Raw genomic sequence first — 19,175 nt, 5'->3', positions numbered from 1 at the left:
GGCTCAGTGGCAGCGCGTGCACGGAAAATCCAAGTCAAATCACTACACCCCTTCTTCTATGTACAAAATCACCTCCCACCAAATGACACAAAGCGGCTGGGTCAATACTCAGGGAACTCAGTACACTTTTCAGCTTTAAGGTGCTCAAGAGGCCGCTTCTAGCTGCTTTATAAAATCCCGGCTCACTGGTTGCTAACACTGGAATAAAAGACCGATTTTGCCATTCTTTGCACAGCAAGTCTGAAATGTTCACAGCGAGATGACAGAATAAAACAAAGATATAAGCAGAATAATTTTTCCAGGTAGACAGACATAATGGACATTGTGCTATTCTGAAGCACTAAGCAAAGGAATCAAAGCAAAAAAATATTTGTTAAGCCTTCTTTTACAAACAGGAAAATTAAGACTGTATGAAGGTGCAACAGCGCCTCCTATGGCTAAAAAGACCTTCCAGGTTGCCGGGAAAGATGCAACACAAAAATTGCCTGTTGAATCAGAAACAAGAATCAGATAACTAAAAGCTTATGTAGCACATACTGCAGTTTGCTTCGGGGAAGGGAGGGGTATTCAGTATTTAATCTGACATTGCTAATACTCTTGAATATAAACAAAAGACACAGGCTCATGGAAACTCATCTTACAAGAGGAAAGAATCCAGTCCAGCCACTTCATTTTACAGGAGGGGAGACTGAGATCTGGGATCTGTCCTTCCGGCAATCAGCAGCAAAGCTCTCTCTCCTAGGCCTCATGTCTTGCACTGTAGCAAAAACCAACAGATCTGTACTAGACCTCTATTCATAAAAGTCACGTCTGTATTTTTCCAACAGTACGTAATCTAAGTATCTTGCAAAATACTTCTCAAAGAGCCAGGAAATCATACAGGTGTACTGAAATACAAAAACATTTATTTGCACATTAAAACAGCATGAGCTTTATTCTATTAAAAAAAGTGACATGTCAAATCAATGTTTTGATATTTTAAAACCTATTAAGCATGCAGAAAAATAAATCAAAATTTCTTTAATCACAAAAGAAAGAAGCTTATTCCCTTAAAATGATCAATGTGGATTTTTCTAAACTTAATAGTTCTGGTCAGATTTCTACGAATTTAAATGTCTGAGTGGATGGTTACACGGCAACATGAATTCTGAGTTGTAACAACACACTTTCTGTGTAAATAATCTTCAAGGCCGTCTGCTTAAGGTGATTTAACTAGTCCCTGTCTCACTAGAATGATACAGATTTCATTAAACCTTCATACTGCACACACACACAAAACCCTGAATCCTTGTTACTTTAAGCCATATTCATATATTCATATATATGCATATTGAATATGCATCAGAAACAAGCCACCCTCTTTAGTATTCAGAGTTGATCCTTCTAAACTATCTGTCCTTGTGACAGCATATTTTTACTCAGCAGCTCTTGGGTGCTTCGTATACAAGGCGTCTACATCTCACAGTCAAACAAGGTAAACGGCATCACTCAAATTTCACAAATGAGGAAATGTACTTAAGCCATGAAAACAACTTACATATTCATCATCAGGAAAGAAAAGAGTAAAGATTTTACTTACAATATTCACTGACAAAACTTTCCTCCATACTAAGACTACATAGAATCAATTCAGTCTTTGTAAATTTTTCTGTCAATAAGCACCACTAGAGAAAAACAAACAACATAATTAGCAATGGTTGGGCTTTCAAAGCCCACTCCTATTTTGCACTATAATCATTTTTAATGTTTTGTTTTTAGTGTTTACAGAGAACTAAAATAAAAAAATATAAACTTTTGAAGTCATTGCCTGAGAATGCAACATTTGTGAAAATGTACAATTTCAATTTATGCCACTCTGTCTCACATTCTCACTGGTGTCTCTCCTTTGAAGGCTTCATCAAACTGAGATCGCTAAAATCGTTCATTTATGGACTCACAGGAGTTCGGGAAAACACTCAACACGGGGCTGATCAGAGGAGCCATTGAGAAAGCATCCTGTGCAGCCTGGGTTCCAGCCCTGAGTCGGCCAGCGCCAGCTGTGTGAGATTTTGGACAAGCTGCCCCATCTCTCAATCCCTCAGCTGCAAAAAAGGAGACAATGATACCTACCCTTAAACACCTGCTATGAGGTAAAACATGAGGAAAGCATTTTAGCCTTAGGGAGGTGTCCACTCAGAGCAAGCTTGGTCATTATGATGATGAGGATTACTTTTAATAAGTTAAGGCAGACAAAAAATTAGAAATCACCATAAAGGAGAAGCATTTTATGTCAATGAGCATTTCCTTTTGAATGGATTGCAGAATGTTTTATAGAATTTTTTAATAAACCAAATTTTGTCCACTAATTATATATTTACAGGTTCATGGACATATCTCCAGAAAAAGAATTAGAGGCCTCTAACCTCTGAATACTAAGAAAGAAAAGTTTAAAAAAAATCACGGGGGAGATTATACCTCACTTGAGAGAGTATGTGCTCAGCATGCATGAGACCCTCAGTTCAGACACCAGTAACTCCATTTAAAGACTTTTTTTTTTCAAGAAATGGAGAATTAAATCAAAAAGATGGAGGAATACAGAATTTTATTAGAGACTCAACTCAGATTTAAGATGGGGAAAAAATATCCATTTCTCATAGGAAACCTTGAGAACTATGTAAACCGGATCTGAGTTCTCTAATCTTTTAACATTATTCATGAATTCATATTACCAAGTCTTAAAACTGCCTGATAACCCACAGTGGTGATACTGATCATAACAGCTGCCAACACGGATCGAGCTCCGGCTAGGACTGCTCTGTTCGACCATCTCTGCCCCTGAGGCCTCACCAGGCTGAGAGCACTAAATTTTGTCATTCATGAGCATCTCGTGTAAGTCCTACCTTTGTGCTCCTCACTCTCCCCTCACCAGCCCCTCTGAGGGAAGCACTGTTATCATCTTCCCCACCCGCAGGTAAGGCCACTGAGGCACAGAGACTAAACCTGCTCCAGGTCACAGCGGCATTAAAGGACGTCTATATTTCTGCTGTTTTACTATTGACAAAGGAATCTGAGATATCAATTCAAGGGAGACTGTTAAATAATCAAGTCTGTCAGGTCTTCACCTCAAAGAGCAGATAGTATAGATTCCTGATGTAGGATGAGGCTGCCGCCACAAACTGACTCAGCTTGAAATTAATATCCAAGATGAAGCAGCGGATACACGTAAATATTCACGATTGTCAACTCCGCTCACGGGTCTGGGCCCTTCACTGCCTGAACGGGGGTGAAATCCCCACCCCTGTCAGGGATGGAAGCGCGGCTCTTCCCAGTGTCACCCAGGCTTCACGGGCTGTTTCCCCCCACAGGCTGTCCTCAACGATTAAAAATCTCTCAAGATTTTTACACCATGCAAAACTGAAAGACATTTCTGCAGATGGAGCACTTTCTCAGGCTTAAAAATTTTTTGCTTACACTCAGCAAGGGGGAAAATAACACATGACTCTGCAAAGTCTCTGAGCCTCACCACTCACAGGAGTAGAATGGCCTCAGCACAAGATGACTCTTCACGGATGAGAACAAAATAAAGCCGCCCCCAACCACAGGCACTCTCAGAGACAGCGCTCAGCAGTCTTCTGCACACTCACGGTTGTGCAGCCCTCACCACCATCTATTTCCAGAACACTTCATCACCCCAGAAGAACACCCCTGTCACTAGCAGTCACTCCCCAACCCCCCTCCACCCAGCCCCTTGCAACCATCACCTGCTCTCTGCCTCTGCATGTGCCTATTCTGAGCATTTCTGATCACTGAAGTCAACAATATGTGGCCGTTTGTGTCTGCTTCCTTTCACTTAACGTGCTGTTATCAAGGCTCGTCCATGTTGAAGTGGTATGAGCATCTCTCTTTTTTTTTTTTTTTTGAAAGTGTTAAAGTTTATTAGAAGGTGGTAAGTACTATCAAAAAGAGTAGAGAGGAGCATAAGTGATTGGGTTTCAAAGGGAAAAGGGCGGGTTGAGCAGTCAGGGTGGACTTCCCAGAGCAGGTGGCCTTTTTCATATTCCCCTTTATTTATTTTTTCTTTTTTATTCACTCTTACGTCTGAATAATGTTCCACTACATGGAGATACTACATTCTGTTCATCCATTCAGCAGCTATGTATGGACGAGGTCCAGAAGAATGAGTGTAAGAGGTGACTAGGCAGGGATGGCATTTAAGCAAAGGGCAAGATGTGCTTTCAAAAAAAAAAAAGCCAACAAACAGAGGCACAAGGAAATTCAGCGCGTTTCTGAGAAAGTGCATGCTTGCTTCAGCATGACTGCCGTGCAGGGCTGGGGGGGTGAGGAGTGACAGGAGACACAATGAGGGAGTCACCTGAGAATATTCCCCATGCAAGCAGCTCAGCCAATTCTCCTCCTTCATCCTGTATTTTAGAGCCATTTTTGATAGGTTTTCTATTTCAAGTAACAGTACTTAGTTACACATCTGATCATCTGCATCAGATCACCTTACCTCCAAGCCACAGAAAGTCATTCACTGACTGGAGCAGCTCCAAGACATAAAGGTGATGGACCAGGGAGTCCTGCAGCATCCCGGCCTGCAGGCACAAACCCCCACATGTTCCATGGTGATGTCCGGAAATTAAAATGCATGGAAATATCTCACTGCTTGTGCACGATATCTGCCCCCAAATTGCCCCAAAATAATGCTGGCAAAGCACTACTGAGCCCTCTCACTACAAAAAAAAAAAAAAAAAAAAAAAAAAAAAAAAAAAAAAAAAGATAGAGAGAGAGAGAACAGAAAAGAAAAGAATAAAGCTAAGAAGGCAAATTTAGGGTCTTCCATTGAAAACCAGCACCCATCACTGCCAGTATCTCAGCTGGAATGGTCCTGACTTAAAAACCACTGCGCAGTTACATTGCAAACGTGATAGACATATATGTATTCCACATAGATGATATTACAGTAGGATTTTTCTTTTTGAAATTTCCAGTTGCAACATTAACACAAGAGAGTTTATGTTTCAGCTTTAAAAAAAATCAGTTATCTTCCACTTTCTTAATTTTGAACCTATTATTATTTTATAAAGGGTGCTATGCTGCAAATTATAAACCAACTGTTTGGCTTCTGCCAACAAGACCTTTATGACTTCACTATATCAGAGCAAGATTTAATGATGCTTTGAGTAGTGGGGCCTGGGGCGCTCACTAACAGCTCTTTAAATACTGACAAGGATGTGCTATTTAAGTAATGCAAAGGCTCTAACTCTAATTTAACTCAGACACCAAAGAAACTACACCAAAGCCTTACTTTATCATTTTTAAATTTTGCTATTCTTTTGAAAATTAAATTTCTTACAAGATAAGTTTTTTTTTGAGAAGGACAGCAGCTGTATTAAATTTCCTCTCACCAAGAAAGCAATCTTTATCAAGAATAAATATCCCTATGGAAATCCAAAAGACGGGACGTTTCTAGCTATGTGAACATGCAGATATCAACACAAGCCTAAAGCCTATCAGATCTCACTCGAACGAGCTCAACAAAGTCCTGGGCTACCCTGAAACTTAGCTCTTCTGTTCCAAATGTTGGCTGAGCTAAGATCATCACACAAGGCAGGGAAGAAGAGAAAAGTCCACCTGGCTGCATCCGTTTACTTCCAGCCACAAGGTGCCGCTAGGGGTTCCCCGTTAATAAACCCTCCCCATGAGGAAATCCGGCATCCACACTGCCCCTGCCGTCCCCAAGCAGCCCCGACGCCCCTCTCCCACTGGTGGCCCCCCAGCCTGTCAATGGTCTTCTAATGACCCTCCCAGTTGGTGGCACTCTCCCCCTCTTCCCTGCTTCACACACAAACACACACACACACACAGAGCCAGGACAGCCTTCCCAAAGCACATATTTGATTACATCACCCCACTTCAAACCCTTCAGAGGCTCCCTGGTAGAGTTCTAGCCACACCCCCGACCCTGCTCGCCCAGCCTCACCTCAGTACCCAGGTCCCCAATGACCTCAGGTGCCCCCTGACCTGCTGCTACTTCCCACTTGCCTCCAGGCTCATTTTGACTGTTTGTCAAGGAAGCCTTCCTTCCTTCGAAACTCTGCACTTTGTGTTAGGTGCCCCTGCTATGTTCCTAGAACATTCTACGCTAAGACAACTTCTGACACTGCTAAGTTCTCAAGAGGCAATACATTTTGCTTACTACAGTGAGTCCACCCTCTCTCCCCTGGACACTCAGAATTGCATGTGTTATGAAAAAATGAATGAAGGGGTGGGTCTCAAAGGGACGGGCAGAGCTGCTCTCGCCCACCCCGACCCCTTCTTTCTGTAGAACATCAGAAGCAAAACCAGGAGTACCTCTCCTGAGGGTCACTTTCTGCTGACACCCTTCACTGCCTCTTCTGTGTCAGTTCTAGTAAAAAACCAAGCTCCTTCAAAGCCCTCCATCCCTAGGCCCACTCCAGGGTCCTCCCAAGCAGGGGCACCCTCCACCCTGGAACACACAGTGCACTCTCCCCGAGTCCCCACCCCACAAGCCTCCAGGCCTCTACCCGGGCTGCTCCTGCCACCTGAGTCACCCTCTTGATTCCTGCTCCTGGCTGACTCTTACTCTGTCCTCATAACTGAATGTAGAGCCCATTTCTTCAAGAAAGCCCTCTCTGATGATGTCCTTTAGCTCTTGGCTGGGCTCCTCTACAGCAGGACTGCTTGGCGACCAACTGTTGTTTGTCCACTTGCTCCTCGGAGACCATGACCTCTTGGAGGCCACGTGGGAAAAAGGAGTGAGACGACAAGAGGGGTGGGAAGAGCAAAAACCAAAATCACAGCCCAAGTCCCAGATTCACGGATTCTGTCTCAGAAGAAAAGAATAAAATATTTAATACGTATGTCATTTGGCTATGATTTTTGTGGCTCTTGGAAAGCAAGAGGTTGGTGTTCTAGTCTAAAATCCAAGTTACATGCAAAGAAATGTACATATTCATATCCAAAGGAAACCAGAGCTGCTCAACAACAGTTTGCAGTTAAAATCAAAGGAACTTTGATAAAGGCAATCTCTCCCTCTCTCTCTCTCTCTCTCTCTTTTTTTTGTATCATATAGTTGTACAATTATTTGTATAACTAAGTGATGGCTACAGCCTATGATTCTGCACTGGAGTGTTTGGGGCTGAGGAAGCCCAGATTACATGCACTGTGTAAATACAATCACACCAACACACTGACAGGTGCCCTAGTGGCTGAGCTGAAGTTCCAAAGCAGACAACCTTACGTTGCAAGACAGCTCTCATTAGAAAGTAAGGAATGCAATGTTCTGTACTCAATTACATACGTTATATGGGCCATTAAGCGATAGTGCATCTTGTCTAATGAAACCCCAAAATAAATTGTTAACGTCGATTTTCTCCATCTGACCCTTCTTTGCTAACTTTGGATATCAAACCCTCACTCCATACGGAAAGCTCAGACCTACGCTGCAGCAGGTTACATCCCGTGGAAGAAAGCCTATCAAGGGAGAACTGGAGAGTTTCCCTTCAGAAGATGCTAAGTCTGGATTTGCACCTGTACGTCATTTGCAACCACGTCATCGTCAAAGAGTAAGACCTAACCTCTGTGGGGCGAAAATCACTGCGGTGCTTCTGAACCATTAAAGAACACTGAGCTTTGTGAAACAGTCCTGAGGCACTTAAATCGTACTTTTTGTGAAAGGCTCCAAAACTGACCCAATTCACCAATCCAGGTACAACAGGGAGGTACCGGAATTAGTAGATAGAACATGCCCTTGAAGTCTGACAAGGCCCTGCTTGAATCCTGCTACAGCATTGACTAGCCGCTAAACGGACCAATTCCTTAACCCCTCTGAGAAGGCTTCCCAATCTGCAAAAGGGGGCTGCCACCGCCCACCCGGGAGGCATGGATGTGAATGCAACACGCAAGTAGTGCGGCCGACTGGTACCTGACACGAGGCCTGGCTAGTTTCCCTCCGCTGCCCTTCTTCCCCTTTAAACTTGCATTGTTCCCCCTGGTAAGGGTCAAGCCCCCGGACCAGACTGCCCGATTCTTCTGTGTATTCCCGGATACATGCCTTACGTTTAGGAAGCCAGAAAAAGAACTATCTCCTCCAACGTCACTATCAATGTTCTTAAGAGTCTGGGTTTTTTTAACTCTATTTTGCAGGGAGACTATTCCAGAACTGTCCAACCACCATTCTCCACTTTGGCTCCTCTCCCAGCGCCCGTCCCTTCTCACCTCAAATCTTCTCTCTGCTGGCCTTTTGTTCGTGGGAAAGAGTCCGCTAGGGTGGAGACTCCCTAGGCCTCTGTCCCTCCCTCACAGGTGAGTGTGACTACCTTCTCCCCATTCCCCACTCCGACTCCAGCTTCCGAGGAGGTTCCCCTCCCGGACCATGCAGCCTCTGCATCATCCCAAGACGCGCACGCGTGGCCACAACCCTCCCTTCAGATTTCTTCCTGGGTGGCCCTGCCCACCCCCAAGACCCTTAAGGATAAATGCCATTGCTCTGAAAATCCCAAACGCCACTGACTGACACACCAAAGCTGCATGGTCTGGGCTTTCCTCCAACCCAGGCACAGCCCTGCCCCGCCTCAGCCTCAGTCTGCACCTCTCGAGATGAGCTCATACACCTGCACGGCTGTGAACACCAGCTAAGAATGACGACTCCCAACGTGTATCTGTGGTCCGGCTCCTTCATCTGAGCCCCAGGGCCATAGACCCGAGTACCTCTTTGAGGTCCTAACTTGGATGACAAATGGAATCTTAAAAATGCCTCATGTCCACCATTTACTCTAGAGTTCGATTCCTGGCAGGTACCTCCCAGGCTCCCGATTTTAGTAACAGACCCAGAACCCACCTAGGTGTTTGAGGTCACATTCAATTTCCCCTGTTCCTCCCCCCGGCCCTGCCCTGGAATCAGTCCTGTCATTTCTATCGCTAAGCCAGTCTCAAGTCTGGTTCTGCAAGGACCACGGATGGAACCCCACAAGCTGACAGCAAGGTGCAGTGCGTCACAGTCCTCCGAAGAGAGCTCCCTGGAGGGGGAGGCATCTCCTGCCGCTGGTCACCTCAGAAGGCACTGGATTCTCACAAAGGAGGCCCAGGAGAAGGGACTCAAGTTTCTCCTGTGGTCTGAACTTTGAAGGGCCCGAGGTTTGGGGGAGTTCCTAGTTAGCAGACACACCTGCCAGTGAGCAGATGAGGATGGGGGAACCCAGGCAAGGCTGTTCTCACTCCGACCCCTGGGCTATCGGGTGCCACGGGAAAGGCCTGTGTCCAGGGCACAGCCCAGCCTTCACAGATCCCAGCCTGCATTTGCCAACCCAGATAGCCTAGACTCCTACTTGCGACCCTTACTTCTGTTCTGTTCCCCCCCAGAATGTGATGGACTCTTTCAGAAAGTCTGGCCTGTCTCAAGCGAGACCAAGTCAGTGAAGGATGAAGTGTCCACAATTGGACCAGGGCACGAAAGGAGAAACAAGGTCTCATGGCCAGCATGACGGTGGTGGCCAAACCCTTTCCCCGGGTGAGATGAACCAGGGTGTGGGTGAGAATGCAAGGTCACTTCACGGCTGACTGGGGTGTTGGAGACTCACTACCGCAAACTAACGACACGGCCGGTGGACGTCAGCTGCAAAAGACACGGAGTCAGCTATTTACTGCCAACATGGGTTAATAGTAAAGGCTGGTGCAGGGAGGCCTGCATGGCTGCTGAGGCAAACCACAGACCCTGCTCTGAATGCCCACTGGCTGGAGCAGAGAGGAAGCTACGGTCCCCTTTAGCGGTCCCTGTGTCCACCAGGTCCAAGTGAGCCAGCTACTTAGGAGAAGGCCATGTTGTTCTGATACTCAGAAAAACCAGCCTCGTAAAGGGAAAATAAGAGTGGCATGGAGTTTAGACCCGCTCCTGCCTCTCTATGAAGGCAAAGTAAAGTAAATGGCACGGGGAAGGTGAATGCAAAAACTAAAAACAAAAAGCAAAAAAACGGTGACTGCTTCCTCCAACAGAATCCCCTGCAGCTGCTCACCCCCGAGACTGCCACTTTCTCACCAGTGACCACCGGCCAGGAAGCTCCGTCACGCACGTCACACAGCGACAGCCCGGAACCGCGTGCCAAGCACGTTTGTGTGAAAGCCAGGATCAAGGAAGATGCTGCAGATTTTGACTTTCCAAGTTTAAATACTCCATGAAAAAAATCCCTCAGCAGCCGCCTAAATCAATTCGCATCTCACTTCTTCAAAACAATCAAACATATTTAATAAGGGCGCATTTGTCACCAAACATAAGGAGGACCAAACTGGTTCCTCAAAGCAAGGATTTTAACAGGTATCAAACACCAGTGGGTGATGTGCTAACAAAGCAAAAATTCCAAAAAACTAGAAAATAAAAAGATGACTAGGATAATATATGGATCAAGGCAACTCTTAAGGTTTTTGCATTTTAAAGCGATGGGGACAGCACGGAGGACAATCTGGCTATTTCCAATGCAGGGTGTGCACAGTCAACTTTTCAGACGCAACAACATGCTCACAGGGCGGTACAAGATAGAAAGGGAAATAGAAAAAGGAAAAGAGGAACAGCAAAAATTAGAAACACATGAGAACAAAAATAACTGAGAGCAATTACAAGAATTTACGTGAGTTTGGTGAGGACAGGGACGAGGGGACGGTGAGACCCACCCTCACCTATTGTTCCAGGGAATGCAGGGGCCTGAGGCGAGCGGCGCTGCCGGGGGACCCCAACGTGGTCAGCGCCCCAGACCTAAACTTCACCTAGATGCGTGTAAACAGCTTTTGAGCTACAAAATGTGGTCGCATTTCAAGCTGGACATTTTTACTCACTCCCACCAAGAGTAACAGGAGAGAATTAGGCTCTGTTCCTGCACCAAAGCATTGTTAAAAAAGTAATGACTGTGGAATAGTAAAAGCAACAATGGAGTAAAAGTGACTGGAGGAGAGCGTACTTGACCCGAGCTCACTGGCCGCGTTATCTCACTGACGTTCAGATGCTGGCTGAGCCCTTACGGTACCACAACAGACAGACCCACCAGGAGGGAGGTTTAATGCGCTGCTGTATTTTGATGCCGAGAGCCATGCCTGGTACACGAGGTTCTGGGTAAACAATGGTGACAGTGTCAACCACTATGGGCTAAGCACACAACAAGCTACTCCGCCAAATCCCAAGGACACACTTCAAAAGGCAAAAACAAGCTGGCATTCTCTGGTGGGCCTGCAGACTCAGAGCCAAGCAGTTGCTGAGCAAACATGTCACCAGTGCCTCCTGTGACAAAAGAGGAGGCACTGGCCAGGGGGCTGGGGCAGGGCTCCAGGCTTCCACTGCTCACCCACCATTCTGTCCAGGGGGAGAAGGTGGTCCCTGCTTACGTTGCACCGATGCAGCTTCATTGACTGACGCCTGGGGACTGAGCAGGAGGTGACAGGTAACGGGAATGGAGCCAGACTGGGAGTGGCACGGTGCTGGCATCTGTGCCCTCAGCTTTGCCCAACCACTACATCTGTCAGCTCATCTACAAGAAGCAGAAGGGGAGAAAGCCGTGTAGATAACAGGGCCCTGCGAGGGCAAGTACAGGTCATATCCACGACATGCCTCGCCCCTTCCTTAAGCCATAGAGGTATGTCCGGGGAGGAAGTGAAAATTCATCCAGAGCCCGCCAGGCACCACAAGCAGGTGGGACTCGGGTCCCCTGTGCCTGTCACTCACAGGACTGGTCTGGACTATCTTTTTATCAATTCTCTGGCATCTTCTCCTCCAACTTACCAACAACCAGAAAGTAGAATCTGATTTTAGACTCACAGAGAATCGCAGAACACCTCCTCCACATCGGGTCCGGCAGCACGTGCCAGGTCCTCCGACCGTCACCTGTGGGACCGCCATGAGCCCTCTCCAGAGTCAAGGCCCGAGGCCGTAGGCCGGGGGGACACAGATTCGCACAATATCCCCAGCAAAGGGGGACCACCTCTCGGCAAAGGCATCTCACACTCTTCTGCCCGAGGGACATCTCGATAGATACACAGGGAAACAGAGAAGAAGGTGGGGGGGTAGGCAGCCCAGAAGAGCTCGTCTGCACTTCCAAGGCAAAGTGGGTCCGTTGACCTAATCACAGGGACAAAGTGAGGACGAATCTTTCCCTGCTGTGCCCCATACTCCGTGACACGCCTTTCCCTGCGTAAGGAGCTCATTTGGAAGCCCCTGACAGTGTTTCTGTTGTCCTAAATTGGCATGGTGGTTGTCAGGCAGGGAGAGAGGGCCTGAGCCGTGCAGGTGCTGGACCTGGGAAGCAGGAGACACTGGCTCCACCCCCAGCCCAACCAGCGCCTCATTCTGCATCTCAGGATTCAGCATGACATCTATAAGCACAGGGATGAGACTGTCCCAGGACAGGCTGTCCAACAGGAATGAAATGTGAGCCATGTAAAAAAGTTCCCCATTTGCCACATTTAAAGAGGTAAACCCCCCCAAAAAACCCCTAGAAACTGATTTTAAGAACATATCTTACTTATTCTACTGTATGTAAAATACTATCATTTTGACATGTAATCAATAAAGAAAGTAACAAGATAGTTTACATTCTTTTTACAAGACAAGTCTCAGCGTCTGATGTGCATTTGACCTACAGCACATCTCAGCTCAGATCAGCCTCCTCCCCAGCTCTCCTAGCATCAGTGGCTTTGGCTACTCTATTGGACAGCAACTCCAGGGGTCACACCAGGGTAATTGGCTGAAAAGCGGGAGTAAGTGTCCATAATAACCCTAAAAGAATCTCTCTGAAACAAAGGCGGATTCACTTTTAAACGTCTGAAAACCGGCGGGTTGCTCCTCCCTCACGCCTTGGCTACAAGACAGCCCTCCTCCTTGCTGATCCCTTTCTGGATGTAGGGAAGCAACCCTTCACATAGCCAGGGTGGCCGGGCATCCAGGTAGACTTTCCTGCTCTCTGTGTCCAGTCCCACAAAGTCCTCCTTCTCAAACAGGTTGTAGAGCAGGAGGATCTTGTCCCCAGACTTGTCGGATGCACCGTCCAGCCACTTGGACTTGAGCATGATGAAGAGAGACTCAGTGAAGTCCTCGATCTCTTCTCCACCACCCTGCAGTCCTCGTAAATTGAAGGCCACGTCGGTGCACGGCTGCTCGGCCACCTCCCCATGCAGCACAAAGACAAAGAGCCGAGAGTCATAGAGCGTGGTGCCATACAGCTCCTCTGCACGTGGAGCTTCTAGAAGGTCTTGGCCAAGAGGCAGTCGGCAATGGTGACAAGGCCCACGACCTTGGGGTTGGTCTGGAAGTCGCTCCATCCATTCTCGGGCGCATAGTGGTGACTGTAGTAGATACAGAGTGCCCACTGCGAGCTGCACGGGCTGATCTGCCTCACCAAGGAGATTCGCTTATAGATGCACAACATATTCTGCTCTGAGATGATCCCCACGGGTTGGACCACCACGGGGAGAGTCTGGTGGTCCTCAGCACACTGCACGTAGTCAGGGATGTTCATGTTGTAGGCCCTGACAAGAGGGAAGAGGAGACCGAGGTACATACTGTGCTGCGGGCTGCGGGCCTCACTGGGTTGCGGTGACCTGGTGTGTACCAGTCAGATGGCACGGGAAGCCCAAGCAAAGCCGCGGATACAGTTTGTCCTCAGCGTCTGCACATGGCTACCGCAGCTCGGATCACATTACGCAGATTTTGGTCTAGGCTTCCCCCCTCTGCAGAAAAGGGTCATTTCTTGTTTTCTGTTTCCAAGCACCTAGCCAGGCCCTGATGCAAAGTCAGTGCTCAAAACTGCTGAATAAAGGAATGAATAAAGGAACTGCTTCCACACCCCTCAGCAGGATATAAGGCAAAGAAACACAGTAGGATCAAAAGACCTGGATTTCAACTCCAATTTATTTGAACTCCTAAGCTGCAGAACACTTGATAAGAAAACTTGCTTTGGGGAGGAGGGTACAGTTCAGGGGTAGAGCACATGCTTAGCATGTATGAGGTCCTGGGTTGAATCCTCAGTACCTCATTTTAAAAAAAATGAAATAAATAAATAAACCTATTTACCCCCCTCAAAAAATATTTTTGAATTCCAAATTCAAGAAAAAAAAAACACCTTGCAATTGACACAACATTGTAAACATGAGTATACTTCAATTTAAAAAAAATCCTTGCCTTACAAGAATATATCTGGATTATGGAAGTTTACAAATGTAAAATGCCTAGGGTACCACCTGCATAAGAAGAAGGAACTGTACAAATTTACTATCCCTCATTTATGAGCTATATTTCCTTTGGGGGGTTATAACCTCTCAGAGCTAATTTTCTCAGATTGAAAAAAAAGAAGGAAACATTACCGGATTCTCCATACTGCTGAAGAATCAGATAAACCTATGATAGCATCTGACCCACAGAGTTTACTCAATAAATGCTTGTTGAATGAATGAATAAACAAGCAAAGTGAATGCTGCTGCCTGCCACAGAGCATCATGATGGTACTGCCTGGAAATCCCAAGCCCACGTTTCACCCGACTCTACACTAACCATGGGTGACCTGGGCAGGCCTGTGTGCTCCTCTTAACCCCAGTTTAATCATGAATAGAAATGAGGGCAATAACACAAACCTCAAAGGGTTAGTGAGTCATTACTGAATTGTATCCCAACTTTGCAAGATGGAACCTTTAAAGAAATTTTGGCAAAAAGTCCATAGGCCCTTTCCATATTCTCTCTTACATACTACATGGGAATCTACATTATATCTCAAAATAAAAAGTCTAATTTATTAAAGAGGCTATTGAGGTTAAATGAGCTCACTGTCTCAAATAAGGAACACACAGTACAAATAGGTCAATGCCCAGCCCATGAGATACACCCAGTAAACATTCCCACTGAGCCCACTGGTCCCTCCAACTTCAGAGCACGATGATGTGTCCTCATGGCCAGAGGCCCCTGCACCTGAAACTAACAAAGATAATGGTCCCCACTTTCAAGAGCCCCTGCCACCACCGTAGGTCTAATTTTGTACTTGTGATTTTTTTTCTTTTTATTAAATACAAAAACGTAATTGCGTAGCCTTCAGGTCACCAAAACCTGACTACAGAGATCATGATGGCAGCCCTTCTTCATGAAACAATAAAATGAAAAGCCATTTCCACAAGATCTCTGTGTAAATCTACTAGGGAACTTCATCCTGGACTGAGAGGAAGAGGATTGGGGAGGAGGGGGCAATCTGCGGCACACAGACCCATGGGCCACCTGTCCCACGATGGACTTTAGACCCAACACTCACCCTCAAAGAACTTCAAAATAGACACAGACAGAGTGCTGTGGACAAGATATTTTTTTTTTAAAGAAATCCCTGATTCTCTCGCAGGTTTTGTTTCTACCGAGAAACAAATGTCTTATGTGTATAATGTTTCAAAAAAGACTTAATTTATTATCACCCCAACTTGACGCATTAAGAAACAGAGGGAGAGAGGTTTATCACATTGTGCAAGATTAGAGAGAGGCAAAAAAAAAAAAAAAAAATTAGAGAGAGGCCACGTCGGACACTGTACTTAAACCCAAGCCCCTGTTCCAGTGCTCACACTAGAAAGAGGGGTATACTGCCCCTTTCCTGCCCTCTCCCTGCAATAAATGTCTGAAGAGTCTTTTCTGTGCCACCTTGAATCACAATCACTTCAATTTTCCACAAAGAGCTATGTCACTCCTTGGAGGATGTGTCAAAATCTATATGTTGAATGGGAGGAGTGATTTGTATTTTCTGTTTCTCAAAGGAAACATGGCTTAAAAGAAACTGAAAAGCACTTTTGTAGTCTAAGTCTTCATTGTGCAGAGAAGGAAACGGAGGCTCAGAGGAGATGAGGAAAGGGCCTTATTAACAATTATTGCCTCAGCGCAGCACCAAGCCAGCCTTGGGCACTTCTGGGGGAGGATCTGGAAGGCCCAGGAGAATGAGTCTTAGAAAACGGAAAGAGAAGAAGCATACAAGTCCCCGTCTCTGCACCACCATACCATGAAGTTCCACCAAATTACCCAGTATGGGTGCAGCCAACATTAAGGTGGGCTAAACAGGTTATAGAAACCTGGAAGTCTCAACCATAGTGGAAATTCCAACATTTACTATGTTTTTTTTTTCCCAGTTCAAGCATCAGCTCAGTGGGCACTCTGTACCAGGCACTACACGAGGCCTGGAGTTCTCCCAAATACACAACTCTTATATCACGTGTGCAAACCACACACAGGCCCACCAGAAGGAAAATGCCCACAGATAAGGTGGAATTACTGAAACTGAAAGCAGCCAACCAGCATATATTACTAGCAAAAGCGGTGCTGCTAGAAATAGACTCATGGACATAGAAAGCAAACTGTGGTTAGCAGGCAGGAAAAGGGGGATTAACAGATACACATTAATAAATATAAAATAAATGACAAGGACCTGCTATATAGCACAGGGAACTATATTCAATTTCTTGTAATGAGTTCTACTAAAAACAATCTAAAACATATGTAGATACATATGCATATGTTTATAACAGAATCTCTGCTGTACATCTGAAACTAACATTCTAAATTGACTACACTTCAATAAAAAATAATTTTAAAAAATAAGTAAAAATAAAAGCAACGCCATTTAGAAAAAATAAAAGAATACTCTGATCCCCTTAGCTGTACGTGCTGGAGAATTCTGGTTACAAACACCAAGTCCACTGGATCACTCCAGCACTGGCTGTCACTCTTTCTGACCATCAGAGAGTCACTTGGCTTCAGTGAGTTTACTTTTCTCTTCTGTGAAAGGCTTCAGTTGCAACTAACGATGTATAGAATCTCATCATTCACGAACCCAACAATTAAAGAGGACTTCCCATGGGCCAGGCTCTGGAAATATGAAAATATACGGTCCGAGATATATTCATGGGTAGAAGAAATTTATGCCATAAAGACATTAATTCTTCTTGCTTTGATAGACAGATTCAATACAATTCTGTTTAGATTTCCTACCAGACTTTTTATGGGTAACAAGATAATTTATGGTCAGGAACAACCAAGAAACTTCTTTAGAACCAGCACTGGGAAGGGGTGGATAGGTCATTCATTTCCACTGGTCTTTCTGAAGTGATGAAAACGTTCTGGAATATTAATGGTTGCACCACTGTGAATATGCTAAAGCTGCTGAATTGTAGCATTTAAGTGGGTGGACTTCATGGTGTGTGAACAATATCACAAAAAAGATGTTAAATGAAAAAATATTTCTTGACAATTATTTTTCCCTCTATACAACTAGTCTGCCCCACAATTTAAGAAGAACAAAAAAACCAAAACAAACCAAATTTTGCCAGGAGCTCTTTAGGACTGCAATGTCCCTGAGTCTCCAACGCCTCTGGTGGTGCTGTTCCTGTTAACACACCCTAGCTGGGCTGGGCTAGTTAGGGACTGTAACTATCTTTTTAAGATCGACGGTCACACGTTTCACCCTGGGAGAGGGAAGGATGGAGGATGTCACAGCCTCATGCCTTCAGCTCATTTTTAACTGAACCAAGCCTTGCTTTCAACACTGTAATCCCTCTCACTATAAAAACAGTGACATCATCAAGCACCGCCATCAAAACATGTGAAAGTGTTCAAGGTACTTACCTGGGGCAGAAACGCTGAGAGAGGAGACGGAAGCTCGCTCAGCACTGACGCTCCCTTTTCCCGACTCCACCAGGAGAAGCTGGGGTTCACAGCCGGAGGCTCTCAGCCCGGGGAGCAGCGCCCACACCACTGAGCTGGTCCCCAGGGAGCGGGAAAGGGAGAGGAGGGCAGCCCCGGGATCGCGTGGCAGGGAAACGGGGGGGGGGGACGCGGGCTGTAGCCCCACTCGGAGGCCAACCCCAGCCCCAGCCGCCCTCCCCCGTCCGGGTCCGCAGAACCTGCCCGCCCGGGACACAGCCCGCCTAGGGGCGGTGACGGGCCGGCGGCCGAGGAGAGGCAGCCCGGGAGGAGAGGACTCGCGGGGCGGGAGAGGGGAAGGGGACGCCAGCCGCGGACTGAGGGGAGCCCGGCTGGGGCGAGAGGCGGCAGGTGCACACCTGGCCCTGGACAGCTGTGGCCGGGGCGCTGGGGCAGGAGCCAAAGTCCTACCGGGCGAAAGAGCTGAGAAGCCTTTGGGGCCGATCCCCGGCTCGGAGCTGAAGCTTCCAACCCTCATTCCAGCTGGCACCGACTGCGCATGCACAGGAGGGCCAGCGATCCTCTCTGGGTTCTGGAAGAGAAGGTGGGGAAGCGAGGGACGGAGAAGATGGGAGGAGGAGGGGAGAAGGGGAAAAGTGGAGGGAGAGACATGGACAGGAGGAGCAGATAGTAGGCAGGGATCTGGAGGGTGGAGGAGAGTAGCAGAGATGGAGAGAAATAGTTTTAACTCTGGGGGCATCCTGAAGGAGGCAGCAGTCCTGCCTCTGCACACTTCTCTAACCCTTCAAGGCCCGCAGATCATATTTTACCTCCCTGGACCAGCCCTCCACCCAAGGCCTCTGCAGGACCCCTACGGGGATCACACCCGTTGCCCCCAAGCGGAGCTGGGTTTCCTTTTGCTCTGGGAACCAAGCACCCGCAGGTGTTGTCGCTCAGAACTACCTTGGAAAGAGTACATATTCCCCTTTTACACGCTGGGACACAGGCAGGCAAGATCTCTGCATTACCTCCACTGTCCCAGGTGTTGTGTTGGCGGGGACCGGGAGGTACAAGGTCAGATCCCAAAAGGAGCATACTGCCTGAGTGTTGGTGCATAGTCCCCATCCTTCCTGGGTAAACCACACCCCACCCTCGGGGAACCATCAAGGGCACACAGTATGTCCCTGGGTGTGGGATAGCTGCCCTCAATTACAGTGCCCAGCTTGCTAGGAAGATAGGAGTGTTACTGAGTCCAAATTCATTCTCCTTAGTGCAGGACAGGCCAGTAAGTTGGGAGACCAGGTGTTGGGGCATGGAATAGCAACTTTCTGTAGACCTAGATGGCAAACTAATGTCCTGGAAAACCATCTCCCCAAGTCAGAATTCAGGCTCCTTTCCTACGAGCTTGGTTTTTGCAATCTTCTTGATGTAGTAATTCTTTGTTGTTAGAATCCTTTGTTCTTGCAGCTATGTGCCTGGGTCAGATCCCTGTAAACCTCCAACAAAACAAACGTTATTTTCTATTATGTTACTTGTTATC

The 19,175-nt window shown here is 46.7% G+C and overlaps 1 protein-coding gene across 31 annotated transcripts in view; it reads right to left on the bottom strand.

Moving 5' to 3' along the window:
* The window catches only part of LOC141573361 (uncharacterized), an 89,639-nt gene that overhangs the window by 47,695 nt on the left and 22,769 nt on the right, over positions 1-19,175 (bottom strand). For 25 of the 31 annotated variants that reach the window (XR_012499048.1, XR_012499046.1, XR_012499038.1 and 22 more), the window contains one exon: positions 17,618-18,337. The gene's annotated coding sequence lies outside the window, so the exon portion shown is untranslated. The other 6 variants (XM_074341477.1, XR_012499041.1, XR_012499045.1 and 3 more) reach the window with 6 other exon arrangements.

The sequence above is a fragment of the Camelus bactrianus genome, chromosome 15 (assembly GCF_048773025.1).
Source record: "Camelus bactrianus isolate YW-2024 breed Bactrian camel chromosome 15, ASM4877302v1, whole genome shotgun sequence".
In the NCBI taxonomy this organism is placed as follows: Eukaryota; Metazoa; Chordata; class Mammalia; order Artiodactyla; family Camelidae; genus Camelus; species Camelus bactrianus.
The sequence above is the reverse complement of the archived record's forward strand: the minus strand, read 5'-3'. Positions and strand labels throughout refer to the sequence as shown.